Here is a 23,657-nt window from a genome sequence, read left to right as displayed (position 1 = left end):
TTCCTCAGAGAGCACAGGTAGCACATGAAGAGGGAAGGCTAAAGATAGAATCCTGATGATCCCCCAATATTTACAAGACCTAGAGGAGGAGGTACACATGAAGCAGATGAAAAAAAATTGCTAGAAGAAAAGAAGAGCTAAGTGAGGTGGTGTCACAAAAGCCAAGAAGGGAGAGAACGTCACAAACCACGGCTTGATCAAGTAAGAAATCAAATAAGATCAAGATGGAGAGGATCTAGCAACTCATAAATCCATATGCAGTTTCATGGGAGGAGAAGACAGACTGATGTAGAATGAAGAGTAACTGGGAAGTTAAGTGGAGACTGAATGTAGGGAACTCAACGTGAACAGTGGAAAGAAGGCAAAATTTAGTGTGGTGGCTTTTACTTTGCTAGGTAAAGGAATGTTTATTTCTTTCTGGAAAGGTGGATACTAAAGACTGAGGGAACTTCATGAACGTGTTTTATAGACTGAAAGAAAAGAGACGGTGGAAAGGAAGAGGTTAAAAATGTAAAGGAATTTGTTTATAATGGACAGAGGTTTCAGGATGCACCATGGGAAGGGATGGAGAAAAGAGGTTGTGAAAACAGTAATGAAAGTGTGCAAGAATGTGGTGCTCGAGGCCCAACTGTTCAAGGACTACTCAAGTGTGACATGGCTGACAGAAATGCATGGAACTAACTGGACTGTGTTTTTAAGTTACTTTTGAGAGAAAGTTCTTTTGACTGGAACTGGGACAGGTATCAGGTACTGAAGTGTGCTGATTGCCATTGGCAACCAATCCCCAGAAATACTAACACAACTGAAATGTTGTAATTGTCCGTTACAAAATTAAAATGACTTGCCCATAATAAGCACCCATAATATTTGTAAAATAAGTGAATTAGGCTGCTCTGGATATTTTGAGGGATTGGGAGAAGGAAAATGGTGAGTACTAAAGGCATAGAAAGGAGTGTTGGGGAAAAAAAGAATCCCAGGGGAGAAAGATGAGATAACAAAGCCCAGCAGAGAATAAAAACACCTGATGCAAGGAAGAAATGCCTTTTGTCCATGTTTGCTATAAGTACAAAACAAAGTAATTTTTTTATTTGCTGTGAATTGTTTATTTCAAGGACTGTATCTTCTTGCCTAGGATAATGAAAATCTTTCTAGGGCAGGAGTTGGTGTCTACTACTGCTTCCTAAAAACAAGTAGCATAATATGGCTAGAGTAGAGATGGTAAGCATCTGGGTTTACTAACTGTGTGGCCTCAAGCAAATGACTTAGGATATATATTTTAGTCTCCTCATATGTAAAATGCAGCTAAAAATAGCACCTTTTCACTGAGCTGTTGAGAAAAATCAGATGAGATTGTGTAGATTAGAGATTTACTTGAGAGATGGTAATAATTCAATGGATTAGTAATTTTCAGAAAATGCTCACCTTCTCCTGTGAGCTCCATGTCTTGGTGAAAAGGAAAGGCCCAGACGGTTCTAATGAAAGTGGATGCTGGGTAGTTCCACCATCCACTCCCAGGGCCTCATTTGTAAAGGTGAATTGAGTTTACCTTCCGGCCTGGTTAGATTTAGATATAGGGACTCCTGTGGAAAGTCTCAGCATTTCTCCATTTCCACTCTAACTACTTCTAATATATTCTGGAGATCCAACCTTCAAAGGCATGAAGGCTATGGAACAGAGACAGTGAGCTCTTTAATGTTTCAGAGAATTCAGGCTGCTATAAGCAAAAAAGGCTGGGAAGTCCAAACTTATTCCAGGTGAAAAGCAACCACTCTGTGTCTTTTTCCATAGCACCTCAGCTTTGTCTGTGTCTTTACTGCATTTCCTCTCTCTACCAGCTGGAAAGTCTTTGTGTTCTTCAGTATAACTTTTGGGGGGATTTTCTAATTAGCTTCATGCATACTGTTGCCCTGTATTCATCAGCTATTGCCAAAAAAAAAAAAAAAAAAAAAAAAGGCATCATGAAACATTCAACAACTCAGCGGCTTACAATAAGCTTTCATTCTGCACGTCTGCAGGTTAACTGCAGTTCAGCTGATCTACCCTGAGGTCAACTGGAAAGATTTGCTCCAAGGCTATAGCGCTTGCTTTACTTCTGTCCCACAAATATTCACACTGGGGCTCAGGCAGGAGGAGCAGCAGAGTCTTAGGCATTCTCTTTTTCCTGCATGTAGTTGTAGAATGAGAGGATGACTAGACACATGTCATATCTCTCGCGGCCTTGGTCTGGCACACTGTCACATCCACCCACAGTCCATCAGCCGAGCCACATACACTCTGCCTACTCTCATAAAGAAATGTCAACTGGCAAAGGCCATGGATGCAGAATTCGAAGGCAGGAAATTTTGAAGAATTGCAAACGAGGATTGAAACAACTGTAATCCATATGCATGAGGTGCCCACCCTCATCTAATCTTTGTATGTACTTACACAGAATGCAACTGAATAGCATAGGCCACAGTGCCCATGGGCCAATGGGCTTGACTCAGCATGACTCACATATCTAGTGTGTGAACACCAGGAAATGTGTAAATAGCATGAGGAAAAAGAATAAAAGGGAACAGATTGCTTTTATTACTCATAAAGCTTCACCATGAATTTGTTTCTAAAAGAAAAAAGACCAGTATAGTCTGTTTGGAGGTGCATTTATTGAAACAGATGAGTTATAATTCAAAATGAATGAAGCTATGAACCTCCAAATAGTTGAGACTTAACAAATAGCCAAGTGAGATCCTTGCTGTAGACCCTTCTCATGTGCACCAATTTCAGTTACCACAGTTTACGTAAATAACACCAATCCTCCAATACCATGATTAAAAATCAGTTACCATAGTATATCAACTGTGGTTAATTGTATAAAGTACAAACTTCATCATTAGCTCTTTAATCTGTAAATCACTGTGTAAATAAGGGACCTGCATCTTGATCCCTGAACAGTCACGTTGCTTCTTTCAAAGTCTGTCAGTGATTGATTACTGTGCATCTTTTATTCAGTACCTGCGTATACAGCAAAGCACATACTTGTGTTGCTTTCTTGTCTCCCAATGACAAACTCACGTAACATTTTACAAAAATGGTTAACGCAATGTTAGTTACAACAGCTTAGAAGTTAAGGAGAGGGGTTGCTGCTTCTTCAAGGGCTAAGAATACAAGGGAACAGATAGCTGTCATGGAAGAGCAACCAACTTGGTGTTGGTGCCTCGATTTCTGGGGGGACCACACACACTTGGTTCTAAAGGTGATAAAAGATGCTGGAGGGATGCACACAGGAGATGGAAGATGCTCCCACTGGAGCGTCCTCTTTCTTCCCCACCTTGCAGCCTCTCAATAGTGCTTCCCAGTGGTGGAATCTGACTGAAAGCCAGTTGTCAAGTTAGTGTGGGAAATACAGTTTTCAGACACCTAGTTGTGGCATTTACAGAGTTGAATACAGAAGGGTTGGAATGGGTCTGAGAGACAGTAGGCAAATAACCACCAGAGCTGCCATCACCATTTCTCCCAGGGATTGTTGGCAAACTAGTATTGCTCTAGTACCCCTTTTCTCTGAAGAGGCACGTCTGCGCGGCCACTGTCATAAGTCTACTACACCTGTAAATCATGCAGTGATACAAATGGACACATGCAGCCCAAATATCAACCGGAAGTCAGTTACAACTATTTTTTCTTGGTCCACAGAAATCGGACTTCTTTTTCCTCTCCAGAGGCTACCATTGTTATTTGCTAATAGTTTATTTCATTTCTTATCCTCAAATGGCTAACCTTTGTGTGATTCCATGTCCAAGACCTCTGCTTGTCTTCTTTTATCTTTTCTCAGGCTGTGGGGCTGCTTATTCTTTACCTCCTTTCTCATTTGCTTCTCTATCTCTGGTAATGAGGTATCCTGGGTGTTGATTCTTCGAGAGTATCTTGCAGTTTGCCATGCAGAGAAAAAGAGGCTATGGAATCTGAGATTTTATGTATTTCAGCTTTCTCTGTTTCTTTCTCATACCCCTGCTGACCCACTTGGAAGAAACAACTCTATCCCTTTGGAGGATTTTAAACTCATGCTCTGAAAAAGAAAACAGTGGTTTGTACTCAGTTGTTAATATATTTCTTGTTTTCTGTAACATACATTCTTTTACACATTCGTGTGTGATAAAGAGAGAGACTTCTAGCATTGGAGTTGCCTAAACAGTAACGTTAAGACAGTTCGGGGATCCTTCTTGATTCCCCCTTGTATTGGTGGCAGTGTCACCACATGGAGGAGGATGAACTGAATTTATACAGTGAAAATTAGTATATGTTACTAACTCCATAACCCTTGACTAAAATAATGTACATAAGCAGTCTTAAATTCTGATTTCCACAGCTGTTTTTTTTCCAGATAGGTCTTGCATATGCCAAGAAGCTATAAGAAAAACACCAAACAGTTAAATTGACCAATGCTTGTTTTTTATTGTATTCTTTTGGGTTTTACTGTTTTTTGTGGCACACTTTTAGAGCTACCTCACTTTTGACTTAAAAACATAGATATTATAATATGTAATATAATATATAACACACACAAATGTTATGTGGCTAGATTATATATTATATAACATATTCTATAGCTGATTAATAGGAATAAACAATTCATAGAACATATTAGTTTTGTTCATATATGTACATATACATATGTATATAGTGTAAAAATGTTGGTTTTGTTCATAATTGTATATACATAAATATATACATATATACATATAATGTGATGACCACAACTAACATTTTCTATGAAGTATTCAATCCTGTAGCTATAAAATTAAAGTGTATTCTAGTGGAAAGAGGCTTAGGTGACCTGGGTCTAGTTCAGGCTCTAATAATTAGCTTTGGAATCTGAGCTTATTCATTTAACCTTTCTGGACCTCACTCTGCTTATATGCAATAAGAGAGAATAAACTAGACCAAGGATGGCAAGCAGGATTCATGTTGACCACCAACTCCAGAAAGCAGCTTGTTAAGTGCTGAGTTGAGGATTCTAGGCTGACCATGGGCTTAATAAGGAAGTACGCCATGATCCATTAGTGCCGTCTGCTATGGGTGCAGGAGGTGGAGAGCAGGCCATAAGTGCCATATATTAGCTGTCTCCTTGGATGAGATTGCCTCCAAGGCCACTTGTACTATGCCATATAATTCAAGATATTTATCACTTAAATTTAAATTTATAAACAACAACAACAACAACAAAACCTGGAAAAACAAATCTTGAGGGTCCCTATCTAAGTATGGATTTTGGAAAAACACTTTTTCCTTGGAAGTAGAAATAAAAAAGGAAGTTTCTGCCAGAACATTTTTTGAAAGAATTTTTAAGATAATGTAAATTTATCTTCCTTCACTCTTTCATTCTCTCCTGAAATATTTATTAAGTACTAACTTTGAAATTGACACAGTGCTGGGTGTTGAATATTTGCTGAATTGAATTGAAATGGAGGATTGAAAGATGAATAAGACACAGTTGTCGCTCTTGTGGAGTTCATGGCCCAGTGGGAAAGGCAGACTTCCTAGCAGGTAATTATAATACAACGTGTTAAATGCTATAATGATCTTGTGAAGCCCAGAAAATGAAATGACTAACTCTGTCTTAAGGAATTTGCTGCAGGCTCCACAGAGGAGGTGACACCTGAGCTGAGTGTTAAGAATGAATAAAAATTATCCTCGAGAGAATAGTTTAAGCATTTTGGTGCTATTGGCAAAATAATGTCTTCTCAGAAGTTGTTTTTGATTTTTTTGTGTGTTGTTTTGGTTAAGATGTAGTCTGGAAAACTGATGTACCATTGTTAATGATTATTCTGATGTTTAAGAAATTAAGCAGATGATGTGGGCCTGGAAATGAGATTTGACTGCCTAGGAGAGGAGGAATGATGCATTTCAGATGGAAACTTACGTATCCCTGGATGATAACCTTGGGAACAGCTTGGAAGGGAGAGAGCAGAACTGTGCTGACCAAAACTGGATGCTCAGAGAGAATGGAGGTGGGTGTGCTGGCTGAGAAGGGGACACTGGGGCTGCTCCTCAGAAAATTTGTGTGTGGTTCTGGGAAGGAGTGACTTCCCAGAAGGGGACCTAGCTTCTCCAGGGAGGTAGCGATGGAAAGAGTGTCTCATGTTGGAGAATGATGGTAAAGTGTCATGAGGGAACAGTGAGAGGGAGGTCAACAAGAGGAGTCTGTCCCTCGAAGAAAGGTGATGTGGAACCTGTGGAGGACAAGTTGATTGGGTACTAGCAAGTGTAGACTTCACTATTAATGTGTGTGAAAAGCCAAAACCTAAGACACAATTAAGAAAAAGAAAAAAACAGAAACAATTAAGAAAAAAACCATCTTCTTTTCTGGAGAGAAGTGGAATTCTCAGGCCTGAGGCCTTTGGGAAGGGATGAGATGCAGATTCCAGCTCCTTCTCCTTATGAGCTGTTGAAAACTGCTGGGGAAAAGCAGCACTCACTATTCTGAGTCTTATCATCAGATATTAGTTTAGTCTACTTATACATAGTTTTGTCAACTTCATATACTCATATATAGGCTTCCCAGACTCATGCTTAAATAAAAAACTACATACATAGACTTCATAGACTCATGCAGTTAAAAAAAGGAAAAAAGATAATATGAATGGTTGATTATACAAGGGAAAATAATTACAAATATGAATATGTATAGTAGATGACACATATGATTTATTAAAAAGTTATAGCTTATCAAGAAGGTAATACTATAATTAATGTATACATTATTTTATTTATCATATTGTTAATTTTATTTTGAAACTATAGCCAAAAACTTTAAAGCTGTTGCCTATCTGTATTTATATTTCCATGTATGACTAAATACATACACATGAAGTTATATTAATAAATCCTTTACTACAAGTTACTATGTGAATAATGAACAAAAGAAGTAAAATTAGATTTTTTTTAAATAACTAAATTATTCTCTTCCCATATTAGTAGAGGTTTCCCTTTGTCACCAAAATAATCTGTTAACTGTTGTTGGTTTTTCATATATTCTTAAATAGTTTTTGACAACAATTCTTACTTTTATTTAATTAGTTTTGAGACAGAGTCTTGCTCTGTGGCCCAGGCTGAGTACAGTGGCACAAACACGACTCACTGTAGCTTCAACCTCCTGGGCTCAGGTGATCCTCCCACCTCAGCCTCCTGAGTAGCTGGGACTACAGGCATGTGCCACCAGATCTGGCTAACTTGAGTCTTTTCTTTTTTTTAAAAAAGGTTACACTTGTAATAATCATTGTTGTTTGTTGTGTAATTTTGCAATGTTAACTATAAGTATTTCTTGTATTTATATACTCATGATAGATTTTGTCTTCTTTAACAACCGTTTTTGATTTTTGCTTTCCCCAAACTCAAAATAATAAAATCAGTGAAATGTCAAAAAAGAAAGAAAGAAAGAAAGAAAGAAAGAAAAGAAAGAGAGAGAAAGAAAGAGAGAGAGAAAGAGAGAGAGAAAGAAAGAGAGAGAGAGAGGGAGGGAGGGAAGGAAGGAAGGAAGGAAGGGAAGGAAAGCAAGGAAAGAAAGGAAAAAAAGAAAGGAAAAGAAGGAAAAAGAAAATGGAAAACTGTTGGGCAGAGCAAGGTGAACCCGACTGTAATTTTCCCTGACATAGCCTTCACCGTTGTCTGGAGGGTTTCATTGCTGATACTTGGAGCTGTAGCCATGCGTTAGCATGCCCAGCAGATAAAGTTAGCAATTGGATTTGCATCTTAAACTTCGTGTTCCCATCATGGCAGCAGAGCAGCCTGATTAGGCTTCTCGAGTAGTCTGGGCCCTCTCTTGGGTAAGCATAGATAAGAGGCTGAACAGTGAGCACTCTGCCCATTTAACCTACTGGAAAAGCACATTTACAGATTAAGACCGCAACAAACCTTTTGTTGTCCCCAAAAGATAAAACCAGACATGTTAGAGCAATAAAAATGTGGTCCATGTTCTGAATGCTATAGATTGGGTGCTATGTCTGCCATAAAAGATTAGGCTTTGTAGGCAGATATATCTAGTTTTAGCCTCACAGCGCTTTTTGAGAGGCCCCTCAACAGGATCATCATTTTACAGTACAATTAATGAACTCCTTAAGTAGATTGCAACAGAGGTGACAAGCAAAACTACCCTTCCTATCCTTTCACAGTGAGACATACACAGTTGGGGCAGGGCTAGGAGAAATTAACATTTAGGTTTTGATTTAGGCGCATTATTTTCTAAATTTGAGTTGTGCATATGGTGTGTGTATTTAGTTTTGGCCAATTTTTTTTTTTTTTTTTTTCCTTACTGGCTTTTTTCTTTTTGTAACCTTAAAGAAAATTTCACAGGGTATGGTGTGTTTGTTTACTATATAGAATGCTTGGTTCCATTTCAGAAAACTGCTATGGAGAATCCACTAATGCTATAAATTCATATTAAAATATATGTGTATTTCCAAAGACACAGCAATCCCACTCCTAGGTCTACACTCTGTAGAAATGAAAATACATGAGCACCAGAGTAAATGTACAAGAATGTCCATAGCAGCATTTGTAATAGCCCTAAACTGAAAATAACCTAGGTGTTCACCAATGGTAGAATATTCTGTAAATACAATGGAATGTCATGCAAAGCAAAAGAATAAACTGCTGCTTACACAGGAATATGGATAAATGCCACATACTGAGTAAAGTCAGACACCTCCCACCCCCAACACTCACACACAAAAGAAGACAAACACAAATAAAATATTTTACGTAATTTGACTTGTATGAATTTCAAAAGCAGGCAAAGCCGAGCTGCACTGATGGAATTTAGGGAGCCAGGAACTGAAAAAGGACATGGCGGGGGCGGAGCAAGATGGCCAAATAGGAACAGCTGCAGTCTCCAACTCCCAGCACCAGCGACACAGAAGACCGGTGATTTCTGCATTTTCAACTGAGGTACTGGGTTCATCTCACTAGGGAATGCCATACCATCGGTGCTGGTCAGCTGCTGCAGCCCGACCAGCGAGAGCTGAAGCAGGGCGAGGCATTGCCTCACCTGGAAAGCGCAAGGGGGAAGGGAATCCCTTTTCCTAGCCAGGGGAACTGAGACACACAACACCTGGAAAATCGGGTAACTCTCACCCCAATACTGCGCTTTAAGCAAACAGGCACACCAGGAGATCATATCCCACACCTGGCCGGGAGGGTCCCACACCCACGGAGCCTCCCTCAATGCTAGCACAGCAGTCTGTGATCTACCGGCAAGGCAGCAGCGAGGCTGGGGGAGGGGCACCCCCCATTGCTGAGGCTTAAGTAGGTAAACAAAGCTGCTGGGAAGCTCGAACTGGGTGGAGCTCACAGCAGCTCAAGGAAACCTGCCTGTCTCTGTAGACTCCACCTCTGGGGACAGGGCACAGTAAACAGTAACAAATGCAGCAGAAAGCTCTGCAGACGCAAACGACTCTGTCTGACAGCTTTGAAGAGAGCAGTGGATCTCCCAACACGGAGGTTGAGATCTGAGAAGGGACAGACTCCCTGCTCAAGTGGGTCCCTGACCCCTGAGTAGCCTAACTGGGAGACATCCCCCACTAGGGGCAGTCTGACACCCCATACCTCACAGGGTGGAGTACACCCCTGAGAGGAAGCTTCCAAAGCAAGAATCAGACAGGTACACTCGCTGTTCAGAAATATTCTATCTTCTGCAGCCTCTGCTGCTGATACCCAGGCAAACAGGGTCTGGAGTGGACCTCAAGCAATCTCCAACAGACCTACAGCTGAGGGTCCTGACTGTTAGAAGGAAAGCTATCAAACAGGAAGGACACCTACACCAAAACCCCATCAGTACATCACCATCATCAAAGACCAGAGGCAGATAAAACCACAAAGATGGGGAAAAAGCAGGGCAGAAAAGCTGGAAATTCAAAAAATAAGAGCGCATCTCCCCGGCAAAGGAGCGCAGCTCATCGCCAGCAACGGATCAAAGCTGGACGGAGAATGACTTCGACGAGATGAGAGAAGAAGGCTTCAGTCCATTAAATTTCTCAGAGCTAAAGGAGGAATTACGTACCCAGCGCAAAGAAACTAAAAATCTTGAAAAAAAGTGGAAGAATTGATGGCTAGAGTAATTAATGCAGAGAAGGTCATAAATGAAATGAAAGAGACGAAAACCATGACACGAGAAATACGTGACAAATGCACAAGCTTCAGTAACCGACTCGATCAACTGGAAGAAAGAATGTCAGCGATTGAGGATCAAATGAATGAAATGAAGCGAGAAGAGAAACCAAAAGAAAAAAGAAGAAAAAGAAATGAACAAAGCCTGCAAGAAGTATGGGATTATGTAAAAAGACCAAATCTACATCTGATTGGGGTGCCTGAAAGTGAGGGGGAAAATGGAACCAAGTTGGAAAACACTCTTCAGGATATCATCCAGGAGAACTTCCCCAACCTAGTAGGGCAGGCCAACATTCAAATCCAGGAAATACAGAGAACGCCACAAAGATACTCCTCGAGAAGAGCAACTCCAAGACACATAATTGCCAGATTCACCAAAGTTGAAATGAAGGAAAAAATCTTAAGGGCAGCCAGAGAGAAAGGTCGGGTTACCCACAAAGGGAAGCCCATCAGACTAACAGCAGATCTCTCGGCAGAAACTCTTCAAGCCAGAAGAGAGTGGGGGCCAATATTCAACATTCTTAAAGAAAAGAATTTTCAATCCAGAATTTTATATCCAGCCAAACTAAGTTTCATAAGTGAAGGAGAAATAAAATCCTTTACAGATAAGCAAATGCTTAGAGATTTTGTCACCACTAGGCCTGCCTTACAAGAGACCCTGAAGGAAGCACTAAACATGGAAAGGAACAACCGGTACCAGCCATTGCAAAAACATGCCAAAATGTAAAGACCATCAAGGCTAGGAAGAAACTGCATCAACTAACGAGCAAAATAACCAGTTAATATCATAATGACAGGATCAAGTTCACACATAACAATCTTAACCTTAAATGTAAATGGACTAAATGCTCCAATTAAAAGACACAGACTGGCAAACTGGGTAAAGAGTCAAGACCCATCAGTCTGCTGTATTCAGGAGACCCATCTCACACGCAGAGACATACATAGGCTCAAAATAAAGGGATGGAGGAAGATTTACCAAGCAAATGGAGAACAAAAAAAAGCGGGGGTTGCAATACTAGTCTCTGATAAAACAGACTTTAAACCATCAAAGATCAAAAGAGACAAAGAAGGCCATTACCTAATGGTAAAGGGATCAATTCAACAGGAAGAGCTAACTATCCTAAATATATATGCACCCAATACAGGAGCACCCAGATTCATAAAGCAAGTCCTTAGAGACTTACAAAGAGACTTAGACTCCCATACAATAATAATGGGAGACTTCAACACTCCACTGTCAACATTAGACAGATCAACGAGACAGAAAGTTAACAAGGATATCCAGGAATTGAACTCATCTCTGCAGCAAGCAGACCTAATAGACATCTATAGAACTCTCCACCCCAAATCAACAGAATATACATTCTTCTCAGCACCACATCGTACTTACTCCAAAATTGACCACGTAATTGGAAGTAAAGCACTCCTCAGCAAATGTACAAGAACAGAAATTATAACAAACTGTCTCTCAGACCACAGTGCAATCAAACTAGAACTCAGGACTAAGAAACTCAATCAAAACCGCTCAACTACATGGAAACTGAATAACCTGCTCCTGAATGACTACTGGGTACATAACGAAATGAAGGCAGAAATAAAGATGTTCTTTGAAACCAATGAGAACAAAGATACAACATACCAGAATCTCTGGGACACATTTAAAGCAGTGTGTAGAGGGAAATTTATAGCACTAAATGCCCACAAGAGAAAGCAGGAAAGATCTAAAATTGACACTCTAACATCGCAATTAAAAGAACTAGAGAAGCAAGAGCAAACACATTCAAAAGCTAGCAGAAGGCAAGAAATAACTAAGATCAGAGCAGAACTGAAGGAGATAGAGACACAAAAAACCCTCCAAAAAATCAATGAATCCAGGAGTTGGTTTTTTGAAAAGATCAACAAAATTGACAGACCACTAGCAAGACTAATAAAGAAGAAAAGAGAGAAGAATCAAATCGACGCAATTAAAAATGATAAAGGGGATATCACCACCGACCCCACAGAAATACAAACTACCATCAGAGAATACTATAAACACCTCTACGCAAATAAACTGGAAAATCTAGAAGAAATGGATAATTTCCTGGACACTTACACTCTTCCAAGACTAAACCAGGAAGAAGTTGAATCCCTGAATAGACCAATAGCAGGCTCTGAAATTGAGGCAATAATTAATAGCCTACCAACCAAAAAAAGTCCAGGACCAGATGGATTCACAGCTGAATTCTACCAGAGGTACAAGGAGGAGTTGGTACCATTCCTTCTGAAACTATTCCAATCAATAGAAAAAGAGGGAATCCTCCCTAACTCATTTTATGAGGCCAACATCATCCTGATACCAAAGCCTGGCAGAGACACAACAAAAAAAGAGAATTTTAGACCAATATCCCTGATGAACATCGATGCAAAAATCCTCAAGAAAATACTGGCAAACTGGATTCAGCAACACATCAAAAAGCTTATCCTCCATGATCAAGTGGGCTTCATCCCTGGGATGCAAGGCTGGTTCAACATTGGCAAATCAATAAACATAATCCAGCATATAAACAGAACCAAAGACAAGAACCACATCATTATCTCAATAGATGCAGAAAAGGCTTTTGACAAAATTCAACAGCCCTTCATGCTAAAAACGCTCAATAAATTCGGTATTGATGGAACGTACCTCAAAATAATAAGAGCTATTTATGACAAACCCACAGCCAATATCATACTGAATGGGCAAAAACTGGAAAAATTCCCTTTGAAAACTGGCACAAGACAGGGATGCCCTCTCTCACCACTCCTATTCAACATAGTGTTGGAAGTTCTGGCTAGGGCAATCAGGCAAGAGAAAGAAATCAAGGGGATTCAGTTAGGAAAAGAAGAAGTCAAATTGTCCCTGTTTGCAGATGACATGATTGTATATTTAGAAAACCCCATTGTCTCAGCCCAAAATCTCCTTAAGCTGATAAGCAACTTCAGCAAAGTCTCAGGATACAAAATTAATGTGCAAAAATCACAAGCATTCTTATACACCAGTAACAGACAAACAGAGAGCCAAATCAGGAATGAACTTCCATTCACAATTGCTTCAAGGAGAATAAAATACCTAGGAATCCAACTTACAAGGGATGTAAAGGACCTCTTCAAGGAGAACTACAAACCACTGCTCAGTGAAATCAAAGAGGACACAAACAAATGGAAGAACATACCATGCTCATGGATAGGAAGAATCAATATCGTGAAAATGGCCATACTGCCCAAGGTAATTTATAGATTCAATGCCATCCCCATCAAGCTACCAATGAGCTTCTTCACAGAATTGGAAAAAACTGCTTTAAAGTTCATATGGAACCAAAAAAGAGCCCGCATCTCCAAGACAATCCTAAGTCAAAAGAACAAAGCTGGAGGCATCACGCTACCTGACTTCAAACTATACTACAAGGCTACAGTAACCAAAACAGCATGGTACTGGTACCAAAACAGAGATATAGACCAATGGAACAGAACAGAGTCCTCAGAAATAATACCACACATCTACAGCCATCTGATCTTTGACAAACCTGAGAGAAACAAGAAATGGGGAAAGGGTTCCCTATTTAATAAATGGTGCTGGGAAAATTGGCTAGCCATATGTAGAAAGCTGAAACTGGATCCTTTCCTTACTCCTTATACGAAAATTAATTCAAGATGGATTAGAGACTTAAATGTTAGACCTAATACCATAAAAATCCTAGGTAGTACCATTCAGGACATAGGCATGGGCAAAGACTTCATGTCTAAAACACCAAAAGCAACGGCAGCAAAAGCCAAAATTGACAAATGGGATCTCATTAAACTAAAGAGCTTCTGCACAGCAAAAGAAACTACCATCAGAGTGAACAGGCAACCTACAGAATGGGAGAAAATTTTTGCATTCTACTCATCTGACAAAGGGCTAATATCCAGAACCTACAAAGAACTCCAACAAATTTACAAGAAAAAAACAAACAACCCCATCAAAAAGTGGGCAAAGGATATGAACAGACATTTCTCAAAAGAAGACATTCATACAGCCAACAGACACATGAAAAAATGCTCATCATCACTGGCCATCAGAGAAATGCAAATCAAAACCACAATGAGATACCATCTCACACCAGTTAGAATGGCGATCATTAAAAAGTCAGGAAACAACAGGTGTTGGAGAGGATGTGGAGAAATAGGAACACTTTTACACTGTTGGTGGGATTGTAAACTAGTTCAACCATTATGGAAAACAGTATGGCGATTCCTCAAGGATCTAGAACTAGATGTACCATATGACCCAGCCATCCCATTACTGGGTATATACCCAAAGGATTATAAATCATGCTGCTATAAAGACACAGGCACATGTATGTTTATTGAGGCACTATTCACAATAGCAAAGACTTGGAATCAACCCAAATGTCCATCAGTGACAGATTGGATTAAGAAAATGTGGCACATATACACCATGGAATACTATGCAGCCATAAAAAAGGATGAGTTTGTGTCCTTTGTAGGGACATGGATGCAGCTGGAAACCATCATTCTTAGCAAACTATCACAAGAACAGAAAACCAAACACCGCATGTTCTCACTCATAGGTGGGAACTGAACAATGAGATCACTTGGACTCGGGAAGGGGAACATCACACACCGGGGCCTATCATGGGGAGAGGGGAGGGGGGAGGGATTGCATTGGGAGTTATACCTGATGTAAATGACGAGTTGATGGGTGCAGCACACCAACATGGCACAAGTATACATATGTAACAAACCTGCACGTTGTGCACATGTACCCTAGAACTTAAAGTATAATAATAATAAATAAATTTAAAAAAAAAAAAAAAAAAAAGGACATGGCAGGGCTTCTGCTCTACTGGGAACACTCCCTTTCTTGATCTGGATGGTGGTTACACAGTGTGTTTACTATGAAATGTCACCAGTGGACACACTTATGATTTGTGCACTTTTCTGTGCATATATTTTTACTTCTATAAAAAATTTTAAAAGTGGTTTGCCCTTTTATTTGTAATATTCTGGTGTCTTATATGCGAGACACATTTCATTACTTTGTACATATTAGCACTTTGCACAAGGTAATAGTATTTTGATTTTGATGTTCCTTTAAATACATATGTGTACCAATTAACATTTGCTGAATTTTGTGACATTCTTTATGGTGGCTAATACTGTGGCAAACAATGATACATTTTAAGACATGGACTAACGAATTATGTCAAAGATTCTTCTAGAATGGAAAAACTTCTATTAGCTAATAGCATCAACTATTAAGGAAAATTATATTTTATTTTAACATTTATGTACTTATTTTAGTGAATATAGGCATTACACAACTCATTCAAACATAGTTTGACTTTGCTATCATCTTTACTTTCTGCCTCCCTTCATATTGTATTGTACTGTTTGGAATCCTCCCTTTCTCTAAAAAGAATTTAAGATTACATTCTCCCTTTATGTCTATGCTACTTACTTATAAGATACATACATGTGAACTTTTCCTGTCTTTTTGTCTAAAATCATTGATGTCTTCTCAGAATGTTGTGTGTGTGTATGTGTAGTGATATTAATAATATAATAGAGAAATTGCAGTCATGTTGAAAAGAACCAAAGACAATAGTTGAGATTCCCGTTTGCAGACAGGCAGCTGCTGTCTAAGAAATTGAGTGTTTTAAAGCATTCTATTAAGAACTTTGAGAGATGATAAAATCATAAGATCTAAGTGAGGCAAATAAGGTAACAAGCTCCAGTGTTTTTCAACTTTTTCAAACTGATAGAATTATAGAATGTTAGTGCTGGGTGGGACAGAGGACAGACATGCAACAAATTCATTAAAATGGTCCTTCAGAGTCTGCTTGGGGCTGGTAGGTGTGCTCCCAAGGCCCTATACGTAAAAGAGATGCCACCCTGAACCTGCCCCCTTGGCAAAGTCACCTTAGTACCATAGAGTCAAGATACATTTAAAGACGAACTGGCTATACCAACTTTGTAGAGGGGACTTTTGCCCTCCTAGAGATGGAACCCCATTAAGAAGTCTGGATGCCTGGAATTCCTTTTCATTGTGCTTCACTTGTAAATTTTTAAACTTTGCTTCAGTCCTAAGGCCTGTGGTAGAAGAACACAGCTTTCCAATCTTATCTATTTTCCAATGTAGGATAAACATGTTGGGTTTAGTTAAATTATGAATGCTGATAATATTCATTTGGTACAATTTATATTCTTCTTTTATCTTTTTATTTTTGACAGTTTAGGCCAGGGCATAAAGCATAATTATATTCTTGGCATCCTCCCTTAGAAGTTTTAAATCAGTTCATGAGGCTTTCAGCGTGGCTCCTGTCATTTATCCATCAGCATTCAGTCCATTTAATCCGGGCCTCTCAGCCGCTCAGCCCTAGCCCCTGTTGTGAATGATTGGCCTGCTCCAGTGCTCCCAGCTTCTCCTGTCACATCGCATTTGCATAAAAGAGGACAGATAACCAAATTTGAGCACACAAATGAAAATGCTAAGCGCTAAACCTGTCACAGTTGTTGTTCAACTAATTGTGAAAAATTTGATTTGCTCGCTTTTCACTGTTTGTCATGCGGACCCCCTTCTCAAATGTGCCTTGGCTTCTGCCTCTGTCTATGTAGCTTTTAAACTCTTGAGCACAAGCAACCCACCCTGGGGATTACTTACCTCTCCTACCAGCTTTTAATGTTGGCTCATCTTCTTGACTAAATTAGGCCACCATGGCAAACAAACACATAATTAAAAACCCAGGAAAGACAACTGCAGTTGCACTTCTTAAATTGATTTTTACAATGCTGGTGTATGCCTCCATGTGCTCTTCCATTTCATAATTTTATTTCTTTATATAACCTTTTGGTAGAAGAAATTTAAAGATGGGTGCTGTTGCAAGTTTTATGTTTTTAAAACCTATGTGTTATTTTGTTTCTTACTTTCTGTTTCTCAAATAACAAAAATTGTATAATGGGTCTTTAAAAGCACATTCCTATTCCCTAATATCTGACTTGACATACCAGTATACATTTTTAATCAAGGTTTCAAATGATCCCATTTGAAATAGTATTAGAAACAACAGATAAAATTCCTTAGCCTACAACCCTTAATTACAGGACCTCTTTTAAATGGTATGTAATATGGGTATTTAAAAAAACTTGTATGTGTTATATGCACAATGCAGTTCAGTGTTTGCTGTATAGAAGCTTTAACTGTTTTCTTTTCACCGGCATTATGTTAGTAATTTCTCGATGTCCATTAAAGCAATACACATGTGGTTTGTCTAGAGTCAAAAACTCATTTTCTAGAAGTCATGCAAGAAAATGTCTCCTTTGTTTATAACAATATAACTGACTGCTTTGCTGTATTAATTTGCTCCTAATAGTTTAGGTTCAGGCAACAATGAAGATGGCATTAACTAAAGTTGAAACCTTTTAAGCTTGAGTATAGCTTAAATCACTTTTGAGAATTGGAAGGATATAGTCTTGAAATTGGGTTGAAATGAAATGTGACATTACAGTGACAGTTTGCAGTTTGCAAAAGTTGGATGTGGTGTCATTTATTGCAATATGCCTTTGGGATTTATTTTTAGTAGGTCATATGAATTGACTAATGGAAGAAATATTTAAATAGATATACATATGTATATATAGTATTTTGTGTATATATATATATACACACACACATATATGTACAAACACATACATAACTCTTTTATTTTATACAGTCATATCCTAGAGAAAACAGTATGTCTTTCTCTTTGCTACAATCTCCGAAATGCTGAGGAATTAAATCTAATTGGAAAATTTGAGTGTGCACAAATCTTTTTACAATGTTTCATCCCATTTTATTTAAAAAAAGAGTATAGTATGAAATGCTTACTACTTTGAAACATAAATGATACATTTAAGAGGTGAATTTTCTTTTTAACAGGGCTCGGGAAATATTTCGCTCCTGGTACATTTTGTGTAGGCTTTTTACTACAGGTGTACCTCAGAGATATTGCAAATTTGGTTCCAGACCACTAAAATAAAGTGAATATCACACTTTTACATTTTTTGGTTTCCCAGCATGTGAAAGTTATGTTTACACTATACTGTAGTCTGTTAACTGTGCAATAGCATTATGTCTAAAAAGCAGAGTACCTTCTTTAATTTAAAAATACTTTATTGCTAAAAAATGCTAACAATCTTCCAACTCTTGTTATGCTGATATTTTGACCTCCTCCCATGAATTGTGAATGTTCTTAATGGCATCTAGAATGGTGAATCGTATCCAGAAGATTTTCAATTTACATTTCCCAGATCCATCAGAGGAAACCCAATCTATGGCATAGCCTCACAAAATGAATTTCTTAAATAATAAGACTTGAGAGTTAAGATGACTCCTTGATCCATGGGCTGCTGAATGGATGTTGTGTTACAGGCATGAAGAAAACATTAATCTTCTTGTACAACTCCATCAGAGCTCTTGGGTGACCAGGTGAATTGTCAATGAGCAGTAATATTTTGAAATAAATATTTTTATCTGAGGTTTCAATAATGGGCTTAAGATATTCAGTAAACCATGCTGAAAACAGATGGGAGGTAGGCTTTGTTGTTCCATTTCTAGAGCACAAGTAGAATAGATTTAGCGTAATTCTTAAAGGCCTTAGGACTTTTAGAATGGTAAATGAACACTGGCTTCAACTTAAAGTCACCAGCTGTGTTAACTCTAACAAGAGGGTCAGCCGGTCCTTTGAAGCTTTGAAGCCAGGGACTGACTTCTCCTCTGTAGAGATGAAAGTCCTAGATGGCATCTTCTTTCAATGGAAGGCTGTTTTGTCTAAATTAAATATCTACTATTTAGTGTAGCCTCCTTCATCAATTATCTTAACTGGATCTTCTGGAAAACTTGCTGCAGCTTCTGCATCAGCACTTGCTGCTTCACCTTGCACTTTTGTGTTATAGACATGTCTTCCTTTCTTAAACCTCATGAACTGACCTCCGATAGCTTCAGGCTTTTTTCCTACAACTCCTTCACCTTTCTTAACCTTTACAGAACTGAAGTGAGTTAAGGCCTTGCTCTGGATTAGGCTTTGGCTTATGGGAATGTTGTGACTGGTTTGATCTTCTTATCTGGACCACTCAAACTTTCTCCATATCAGCAATAAGGCTGTTTTGCTTTCTTATCATTAATGTGTGCACTGGAGTAGCACTTTTAATTTCCTTCAAGAACATTTTATTTGCATTCACAACTTGGCTAACTGGCACAAGTGTCTTAGCTTTTGGCCTATCTCAGCTTTGACATGCCTTCCTCTCTAAGCTTAATTATTTCTAACTTTTCATTTAAAAGGAGAGACTCATGACTCTTCCATTCACTTGAACATTTACAGGTCACTGCAGGATTATTAACTTGCCTAAATTCAATATTGTTATTTCTCAGGGAATAGGGAGGCCTGAGGAGAGGGAGAGAGACAGGGGAATGGTTGGTGGGTGAAGCAGTCAGAACACAGACATTGATTACATTCACCACCTTATATGGGTATGGTTTTTGGTGCCCCAAAACAATTACGATAGTAACATCAAACATCCCTGATCCCAGATCACCATTACAGATATGTTAATAATGAAAAAGTTTGAAACATTGTGAGAATTACCAAAGTGTGACACAGAGATACAAAGTGACCACATGCTGTTGGAAAAATGGCACCAACAGACTTGCTCTGTGCAGAGTTGCCACAAACTTTCCATTGTTTGTAAAAAATGCAAGGTCAGACCAGGTGCAGTACTGCATGCCTGTAGTCCCAGCTACTGTGGAGGACTGCTTGAGGCCAGGAGTTGGAGGCATGAGCTATGATGGCGCCTGTGAGTGGCCATTGCACTCCAGCCTGGACAACATGGTGAGAGCTCGTCCTTAAACCAAACCAACAACAACAGAGGCCAGTCACAGTGGCTCACACCTGTAATCCCAGCACTTTGGGGGGCTAAGGCAGGCAGATCACCTAAGGTGAGGAGTTCAAGACCAGCCTGGCCAACATGGTGAAACCCTGTCTCTACTAAAAATACAAAAATTAGCCAGGTGAGGTTGTGGGTGCCTGTAATCTCAGCTACTTGGGAGGCTGAGGCAGGAGAATTGCTTGAACCCAGGAGATGGAGGTTGCAGTGAGCTGAGATCAGGCCACTGCACTCCAGCCTGGGCAACAAGACTCCGTCTCCAAAAAAAAAAAAAACCAGATAAACACCATGTCTGTAAAGTACGATAAAACAAAGTTGGCTTGATTTTTATGTCATTTTTACTATAATTTCTTGTTTTGTGAATGAAAGTCTCTGTGTCTGCAGGTATATATTTCAACTAGTTACATATGAACAATATTGGTAAATATTGCTTATGAGGCGTTTTTATGTTTTGAAACCAAAAATTATGAGAAGACTGCAGAACTTAATTTAACATCCCAGGAAGGATTGAATGAAACCATCACCAGAGAAATCTCTTAAAACACTACAAGGCCTTATACAGAGTAGAAACAGTAGTCTATTCCACTTAGATTCTACTTCTAAGTCATGCTAATTCCTCTTCAGTCATTTTTGATTTCCTTTCATTTCTTTTCTCCTTTCCTTTCCTTTTTTTCCTTTTCCTTTTCCTTTCTGTGATAGTCTTGCTCTGTCACCCAGACTGGTGTGCAGTGGCATTAATATGGCTCACTGCTGCCTCAACCTTCTGGGTTCAAGCGGTCCTCCTGCCTCAGCCTCCTGAGTAGCTGGAATCACAGGCATGTGCCACTATGTCCAACTAATTTTTAAATTTTTTGCCCAGACAGTGTTGGAGCTTGTCATGTTGCCTGGGCTGGTCTTGAACTCCTGGGGTCAAGCAATCCTCCCCACCTTGGCCTCCCAACGTGCTTGGATTATGGGTGTGAGCCACAGCACCCAGCCTACTTACTAACTTTTGGTAAGTTAATGCATGTGACACTTTGGAACAGAATTTAGCAAATAGTAAGTGTCCAAAAATTGTAGCTAGTATTATAGTGCCTTCAATATTAATGCTTTACTTTTCCCTTTGACCAATTTTAAATAATTTCTGAGGTTTCTAAGCAATCACATTTAGCATTTTCATAGCTTTATATAATATTCTGTAGTTTACCAAATATTTCCACAACCATCCATATTATTACTAGTTTTTGTTTTCTTTTATAAATACATGCAGCTGTCAGTATCTTTGTTCAGTCATGCTCCTTTACCTCCCCGCCCTCCCCTCCCTGCGTTTTTATTACTCTTCAGAGTTAAGTTTCCAGAGGTGAGATTCCTATTTCATATGGCACAAACATTTTATTGATTTTGAACTATATTGCAAAATCATCATCCAAAAAAGACTGAACCGTTTCATAATATCAGCTGCAACCTCTGCCCTCACCAGCGATCTTGCTAGCATTTCTTGTCTTGTGTCTCCCTCACCTCAAAGCCAAAGCCCAGACTGAGCACTCTCTAAACTACTGCCATGGTCTTTTCTTTAATACAACGTCTATGTGTAGCACTCCCTTTCTTATGCATTTCATATGACAGTAATTCTTAGTCATTGTTTATGTCATGACAGTGTGAGAAACATTCTTCTGAATTGCGTACCTCTTTTTAAATAAAGTTCTAAGTTTGTATTAGTTAAACTAGTACATCACTGGTCATCTACTAAGCCTACTATTTCTATTTTCTTCTATTAGGACACTGTATATTCTAGTTCTGAGAATACAGGCTTTTGGGTCAGAGAGAGATCCCTGTTGAAATCCCAATGCTATCACTCATCAGTGGTGTCACTTCAGGTAGATTCTCTGAACTTCAGTTATTTATCTTTGCAATGAAAACAACCATCCCAGCCTCATGTGGTTACTGTGATACATGGTCTGTGAAATCTTGACTGGTGTCAGGCACTTCATATATAGTAGTTTCTTTACTATCTTAATCATTACTATATTCCTACTCCTGTTCTTTTCTCAAAATATTTCCTGCAAATATTTTTTCACTCTCATCTTCAAACCATTGTAAACAACTGGGATTCTTTGCTCCCTTCTGCTGAATTTGATTTTTTTTTTTTAAATAATCTTTCCTCATTTTTTCACGTTGGACTTACCTGCTTAGACACATACTTCTTTTATTTGGGATTTGAAGATCTCCCAAATGAATGTTTTTACATGTAAAATTTTTTGTTTGAGTAATTAAGTTTAAATGGGGGTAAAAAGCTGAAGGAATCCATAAATTAATATGAAAATGAGTGTTTTCAGTTTGGTGCAGAGCAGGGGAAAAAAGAGAAAACGTTCATTTCTCTTCCCCAGTGACTGAAACCATTTCTGTACCTGAGTGGCTCTAAGATATCCTCCTGGTCTTAGTGTTGAAGGGCTTGGAATAAAAGAGATGTAGCACTCAGCAACTCTTTGGCTAATTATGTTTACAATGTGCTTTCCACTCCTCTTGCCCTACGTAAATTTTTAATTGTATAAAACATTTCTCTGACCTTAGGAAACTTAGAAGTTAGTTGGAAAAATAAACAAAACATTTAAAAAATTTTACAGGTAAAAATCATGAAGTAATGCCACCAGCATGACATGACATAGACAAGGGATTTTGAACTCAAGTGCTAAGGGACCTGAAGAGTATACGTGGTCTCTGAAAACAGTAAAATTTAGTTTAAATAGTAGCAAAAACACCATCACCATGTTGATCAAGAAAAGACATCTGAGTAGCATTCTGTGGGATGCTGTTCTGTGACTACCCGTACACAAATGATGTTATATTTATAGAGCTAACCATGGTTCAGAAAAACTTTATGGAGGCACTGGGACTAAGCTGTGAATGACAAAGGGGATTTGTCCAAGTGAGGATGGGAGGCCACGTGCCAGGCAGAGGGATGGGTGGGGAAAGGCAGAGAGTGAGAAAACAGATGATCCTTCTTAAGGCCAGAGAGCAATTTTTCTGTAGGAGGAAGTTCATGCCCAAGACAAAATCTCCAATGATGAAAAGGGATTGGTATTTATGCTGTATGCAGTGGCAGGCTATAAAAGGGTCCTTCCCACCTGCGCTGGGAAATTAACATAACAAGAATGATGTTTTAGGATGATTGTGCAGGTGGCATGCTGGAATTGGAAGATGCAGAAAAGCCTAGAGAAAGGAGACCAGTTAGAAGAGGCTGTGGATGGTCCAGGTGTGAGGTACTAAGCACCACATTAAGTAAAATGATGGTGAAAACCTGAAAGGGAACAACATACAAAAGAGACATTTCATAAAAAGAATTAATAGCTTTTGTGGATGGACACAATTTGGGGCTAAAATGAATGAAGGTTTCAAAGTTTATTGACGTTTCAAACTTGGGCAAAATATTAACTAAAATAAGCAACCAAGAGTACTGGCTTGGAGGGGAAAAGTATGAACATGATTCTAGATATGTGAAGTGAGATACTCAAGTGGTAGAGTGTCTCTGTAGCTGGGGTGATTCAGATTGGATGCAGATTTGAAGATCAAATTTGACAATTACATTAAAG

This window comes from Chlorocebus sabaeus, chromosome 3 (genome assembly GCF_047675955.1).
Source record: "Chlorocebus sabaeus isolate Y175 chromosome 3, mChlSab1.0.hap1, whole genome shotgun sequence".
Classification (NCBI taxonomy): Eukaryota; Metazoa; Chordata; class Mammalia; order Primates; family Cercopithecidae; genus Chlorocebus; species Chlorocebus sabaeus.
Note: the sequence above shows the minus strand (reverse complement) of the source record.